Genomic DNA, 7,187 nt, shown 5'->3' with positions numbered 1-7,187 from the left:
ACGGATACTACAAATGCAGTACTGTAATAAAATAAGGTGATGCCACCGCTTTAGATCCATTCTTGAGAGATGAAAACAGCAGCACAGATACCGGAAGAAAGAAATGTAGAGAAAATATAGCTGGAAGTGCTTTGCTAATCACTGTGCAAAAGGCTCAGTGATAAAGTGAGGTGATCAAAACAGAGGTGAAGGAAGAGTCCCTATAGGTAGAGCCCCATCAAACATGTATCAATAAACAAGCTCAGACTCAGACCAGAATAGAACTAATTTCAGTGTTTGGTATTGTGTGTCAAGACAACAACCCAAATTCCTATACAACTTTGCACTAGTAAAAGTAGTAAATGACGACACATGTTCCCTACTCAAACAAGTTGCAATTTCAACACAATGATAAAAAATATTCTTTCTGTGCACCATGCACAATTGTTAACACATGATACCACTGTTCAGCCTCAGAAGTCCGTTGGGCAGCCATTCTATCCATAAGGACAGTATTTATCTAGAAGTCGTCTCAAAGAGCAGAAAACCTGACATTTTAAAATATTGACAGCTGGTTTCTTTCTTTCTAATTTTGATGGCTTTTCACACGCATTACACATAGCAGCCTACAAAGGTCACCACAGTGTGCAAAATCTGTTTCTTTTTCAATCCTCACTTTGACCGACTGGTTCTCAGGGATTTGACAGCTTTACTTCAGAAGCAAAGATAAAATTGTTCCTCTGTGTGAGGCTCAGAATATCGAATCAGATAAAGGTCCCCTTGCTTCATTGGCAGCCTACATGTGAAAAGTTCTGAGTCTGTAATCTTAAACCCAGAATGTGTTTTGACTTGCTTTAAAAATAAAATAGATACTAGTGATAAACATGTCCTGACAGACGATATGAGAAACTGTCAGGCCTCAGCAGAGATTTGCTTTAGCTAAGACCATAGAAGTCTGCTATCAGTCCAGAGGCAGAGACATAAGTATACTCTGGGCTAGGCCAAAGGTCAACTTCCAGGGAAGACAGATCAGGATCTCAGGGACCAGAGCAGAGACATAGTTGGAGTTGGTCAAAGGTTCCATCTGGGCAAGGTGAGACACCAGTTAGGTTTATTGTCAGTCAGTGGGTGAGATACCAGGAGGTTTTCTAGACAAGAAGGGTTTAGCAGTGGTGTAGCTGTTGGAAGTGAAGGACTAGGTGCTGTCTCTTGTCTGAGTGACATAGGAGGACAGACTAGTGAGTCAGAGGGCCAGAGAGTCAAGACACTGGTCATCTCTTCTCTACTGCTCTGACACTATCCCTTTGGAATGTAGATTGCTACTCTCAGGGACTACCGTCCTTCCTTCCTGCTTTGCACTTCCTCTCCCCCCTTCTCTTCCTGTTCCTTCTACCTTGCAACATGCAAGCTCCTCTCCCTGCACCATGTGTGCAGAGATGCAGAATCCATCTGCATCTAGCTAGCTAGCTAGATTAGAGATTCTAACTCCTCACTTTCCTATCTAGAATGGAGTTCTCTAATAAATACCATTTATATTGATCTGAAACTATGAACTGGCTCCAAGTTACTTGACTCTTGGCATACACCCATGCCTAACTAAATTCCACTGTGTTATGCCTTTGTGCACTCTGCTATAATGAAAAAGGGTTTCTCCTACCAGAGAGAATTCCCAACAGTAGCGAGGAACAATGGACAAGTGTGTTCATGTAGTGGACACATGTGGCCTCCCTCCTCAGAGCGCCACACACACACACCCTCTGTGGAGTGAGGCAGCTCCCAGACTCTGGACAGCTCATGTTCTTTGAACACATCTGCCCACTTTTAGCTCTGCCCCTGGGCTTTAGTGGGAGGATCAGTGGATTTGCATAGTTTATTTTATCCAGAGTGATGGCAGTCTGTGCACAAGCATCATTTTTTTCTACTGTCTTTTGTGCAGCTTCCTTGTCTGCAACTTCAGTCTGCTGCAGTAAAAAACCCCTGCTCTTTATGGTGCCTTCCTTCCTTCCCTTCCCTCCATTCATCAGTGTACAACACTGTTATTGCCTACAGGCTGTATTCCCTAGGTGTGTGCACACCTGGGGCAAACAGTGCATGGTAACTATTTAAAACCATGTCATTAGACTGGTTTTATTCTCATCTTCCTTTCTTCTGTTGGTGGCTATTGATAGTCGCTTTTCTCCTGGTCAGTCCCATTCATGGCTTTTTAAATTAAGCTTTCCAGGACTTTATCCAGACATAGCTTCATGCCACATGGTATCTGAAGAGTGAATCTGCTTCACAGCAGATTCACAGCTGTTTAATGGGGAGGGGATTAAATGGACCGTCCACATTTGGTTCATCTCTGTATTCCTGCAGATCTTTTCCCTGTGTGTGTTCCCACAGCTTGCTCTGGGGTTTTTCTGCATCCAATCATATCACTGAGGAGAAGTTGAGAGATCTTTTTTTGTTGTTAGTTTGACAGTTGGCTTTCTGAAAAATTGACTAGTCAAAACAACAGAATGCTTAATCTGAAGCATTATTTATTATTTATTACTTATTTATTTAACACATTTTTATTCCGCCCAAAACACAAGTTCTCTGGGTCGTTTACAAGACAATAAACACAACCCATAAAATGATCAACACATTTCAACAATTAAAATTTAAAACGTTAAAACTACTGTATTAAAACACAATTAAAACAATATCTAATTAAAAGCCCGAGTGAACAAATGCATCTTGACTGCCTTTTTAAAGTTGTAAGAGATGGGGAGGCTCTTATTTCAGCAAGAGGTGTGTTCCAAAGCCTCTGGGCAGAAATGGAGAAGGCCCATCCCTGAGTCGCCACCAGACGAACCTCTCCAGATGATCTCAATGGGCGGTGTGCTTCATAGTAAAAAAGACATTCTCTTAAATACCCAGGACCCAAGATGTTTAGGGCTTTATAGGTTTTAACCAAAACCTTGTACTTTGTCCGGAAACTTACTGGCAGCCAGTGTAGATCTTTTAAGATAGGAGTAGATAGCCCAGAGACCAATCTGGCTGCCGCATTCTGGACTATCTGCCGTTTCTAGACTACATACAAAGGCAGCCCACATAGAACGCATTGCAGTAGTCAAGTCTGGAGGTGACCAGCAGATGTACTACTGTTCTGAGGTCATTTATCTCAAGAAATGAGATAAATGACCTCAGACTACACAGCTGGAGTATCAGACGAAACTGATAAAAGGCAGCTCTGGCCACTGCCTCAGCCTGGGACGCCAGGGAGAATTTTGTGTCCAGAAGCACCCCCAGACTGTGTATCTGTTCCTTCTAGGGAAGTGTGACCCCATCCAGAACAGGCAGATCAAAATCATCTCCCGAGTTCTGACCCTGGACAGTAAGTATCTCTGTATTATCTGGATTCAACCTCAGCCTGTTACCTCTCATCCAGCCCATCCAGTTATCTCAGCGAATGTATCTGTATGGATGTTAATAGAAACCACTCCCAATTTTAGAGGGTCATTTTTATCCTTACGGCATGCCTAGCAACTAAGGGATCCTCTAGGATAATTTATTCATCTGAACAAAATTCAATGGGCTCTATTTTCCAGCAATTCCTCCCCCACCACACACATGAATTATCCGAAAGTTTCCTTTCTTGACTTGCAAAAATGAATGAGAAGTTGGAGAGACACTAGCCTGGGCTGGCTTCTTGACAATTCACCTTTTGACAGGGCTTAATTAGTACTAGGGCCCACCTAGAACCATTCCAAACTATGTGAAGCAAGGAAAAAATGCCCCATTTGAGCATGTGCAGAGTGCCGTTGCGGTCACAACCAAGTCCCAGACGTGAGTCCCAGCACCTCTCATTTTTGAAAATTAAGCTCTGAGTTTCCAACACATGGTAAAAACTGCCCCTCTCCATTAGCCCCACCCCCAAATGATCCTCACACCAATCCTTTCTTTATAAGGGTCACCACCACCACCTCCACCACCTCCACCACTTGCCAACACTGTTCTCTGAACTCAGCCTGGAATGGATTTTCTAGGTTCACCAAACCTTTTTAACACAGCCAGAAGCAAACACAATCTCCCCCTGCCCAAAGCCTACCCACGAAAGTTGTGCTCCTTGCACCACAACACTGCCTCCCCATCACCAGTGAAAGCATGTGTGGCTGGCTCTATTTTGCCCATGCTCCATCCTAAGTAAACACTGCCAAAGCCACATGATTGATCACAGGTAGTTTCTCTCCCCTCCAGCCTTCAGTTTTCAGCTGGCTTGCTGGGAAAAGGCAGGCTATGGGGGAGGGGGAAGGAAGGCAGCCTTGAGGTAGTGCACAGCAAGCAGTACTTCCAGTGTCCAAAGCCCTTTGCTCTATTTCTCTTATTACAGATTCCAAAATGGCACCGGCTCTCAGTTTAGCCCATTTCAATAACAGCTTGGTTTCATCCCAAGCAAAGCTAGCCAAAGTCGGGAAAGCAGACAATTAGAAACACAGTCGTCAAACTCCCCTTCCTTGCTGAAGACCGGTGAGACAAGCTGCCACTCTTGGTGTTCTGCAAATCCACCCAGCAAATATTTTTTTAAAAAACAAAACCCAAAAATGTGAATTTTGAAAAAAGCCAATTTATCAGCAATGGCCTCTCCCCAGATCACGGAGAAGCATCGGGGTATACCAGAAACCGCTTCTCCCCCCCCCTCCCTTCTTCAGAAAAAGCTGCTGCAAATAGAGGAATTTTTTAAAAAAAACCAGACAGAATTTGGGTTAAGCTAGAATGCACAGTCTTAATTGGGGGGAAGCCAGAATCATGTGTGAACTTGTCCCTGATAGCCTGCAGAGACTTCGGGGTATATCCAGCTGATATGTGAACTTGCACCCTCCGTTCTGGAGGAGATGTGAGCTAAAAACCATATGTGTAAATGTCCCAGCTGTGGCACTGAAACACTCACACACATCCAAAGGGGAAGCCACTCCCCCTTCCGAATTCCCCTTTATGAAAACCTTGGTAGCTGAGGTGTATCATTGCTCACACAATATCAAAGGGGAACCTGTTGCCTTTTTCTACAGTTTCCCACAGTGGTGCCTCTGCTTAATTTCAGTGAGACTTCAGCTGACACCACGGGTGCCGCTCTTCCCTCCATTTTCTTCCATTAGGGAGAAACCATTAAAGTGTGCAGAGGCTGAACTCTTCTAGCAGTGGGACCATGGTTGGGTGCTGAAGTGCTTCCCCCCACAAAAAAAAGAGCAAGGCACTTTTGCAGTATGCAAACGACAGTTGGATGCTGAAATGCTCCCTAAATCAAAGGAGGGGAACCTTGATCTGGGTCCAGAAGAGTAATGACTGAGGATGGGGGAAAGGCATGCAGAAAGCTGGAAATAACTCCTCCTCTTCCATTCCTGCCCTCCCCCGTTGCCACCCAGAGAAGCTAATCGCCTCACCTACCCTTTCTGCAGAAACCCATTGTCATTGTCTACACACGACCCTGTAAGTAATGTAAAGTGTGCCGTCGAGTTGGTGTCAACTCCTGGTGACCACAGAGCCCTGTGGTTGTCTTTGGTAGAATACAGGAGGGGTTTATTTATTTATTTATTATTTTATTTATTCATCACATTTATATACCGCCCAAACTTTAGTCTCTGGTTTCCCTTTGCCTCCTCCCGTGAAGTATGAGAGGATGCCTTTCAGCATCTTCCTATATTGCTGCTGCCTGATACAGGTGTTGCCCATAGTCTGGGAAACATACCAGTGGGGATTTGAACTGGCAACCTTTGGCTTGCTAGTCAAGTCATTTCCTCACTGTGCCATTAGGTGGCCCATGTAACATGCCCCAAAAAATTCTTGCATATTCAATGTGGTGGGGGTGGGAGGGTGTTTTCCCCCATAGATTTGGTGGCTATTTGTGGTAGAAAAATGTGGAATGGCATGTACGTCATTTATACGGGTGGCTACATTTCCTGTGGAAATGAGCAATGAAGCTGTTATAATTTACCATCTAGGAAAACCTCCAGGAGTCTGCAATGTTATTTGCATTGATCCTACTCAGAGTGTGGAGCTAGCCCTGAGGACAGCCCTGAGGTCAGCTAGCAATATCTAGGCAAGTTAGTACTGCAGCTCTGATGGAGATGTTGCAACACAGTCTCCCATCCATTGTTGCAGAGACAATGGTGGCCAGCCTCCATTTGGGACCAAAATAGCACAGAGCTTCAGCACATGTAACAGTCCCACCTTGAATAAGTTTGTAAATAGGGGTGGATGGGTTATCTACATTCTGTTCTTTTACTTCCCAGGGATTCACTCTGCTCTGTGTTCGACTTTTCCTGGATTGTGATATAACTAGAAGAATTCAGGGGGGGGGGGGTGGTGGTGGCATTCATTCACAAAATGGGGCATAGAGCTCTCACTTCTCAGCTCTCAGTTCCTGATGTTCATTTGTATCTCCCCGGCCAACATTTCCAGTGTTCATTGCTGAAACACTGCAAAAAGCTACCTGGAAGCAATTGTGCATAGAGTTGCATCAAATAAGTGTTTGGGGTATTTAAGCAATACACAGGAGCAAAACTGCACATCAGGCAAATGCCACACACACTGAGACTTGATGTAATCACAGGTATGATCCCATAAAGATTGCTCTTTTGCAGAGAGTTGACACTTTCAATGAACTGTCCACCACGACACCAAGATCTCTCTCCTGGTCAGTCACCGACAGCTCAGATCCCATCAACGTATACTTGAAGTTGGATTTTTCGTCCCAATGTGCATCACTTTACACTTGCCAACATTGAACCACATTTGCCATGTTGTTGCCCACTCACCCAGTTTGGAGATATCCATTTGGAGCTCCTCACAATCCATTTTGGATTTCACTACCCAAAAGAGTTTGGTATCATCTGCAAATTGGGCCACCTTGCTGCTTACCCATACTTCTAGATCATTTATGAATAAATTTAAAAGCACCGATCCCAGTACAGATCCCTGGGGGACCCCACTTCGTACTTCCCTCCATCGTGAAAACTCTCCATTTATACCTACCATCTGTTTCCTGTCCATCAACCAGTTAGCAGTCCACACATGTACTTGTCCCCTTATCCCATGACTGCTAGGTTTTCTCAGATGTCTTTGATGTGGAACTTTGTCAAAAGCTTTTTGGAAGTCCAGGTATATTTTGTCAACTGGATCACCTTGATCCACACACTTGTTGACACTCTCAAAGAACTCAAAGGCCTGTAATTTCTCGGATCGCCCCT

This window comes from Hemicordylus capensis, chromosome 5 (genome assembly GCF_027244095.1).
Source record: "Hemicordylus capensis ecotype Gifberg chromosome 5, rHemCap1.1.pri, whole genome shotgun sequence".
NCBI lineage: Eukaryota > Metazoa > Chordata > Lepidosauria > Squamata > Cordylidae > Hemicordylus > Hemicordylus capensis.
The sequence above is the reverse complement of the archived record's forward strand: the minus strand, read 5'-3'. Positions refer to the sequence as shown.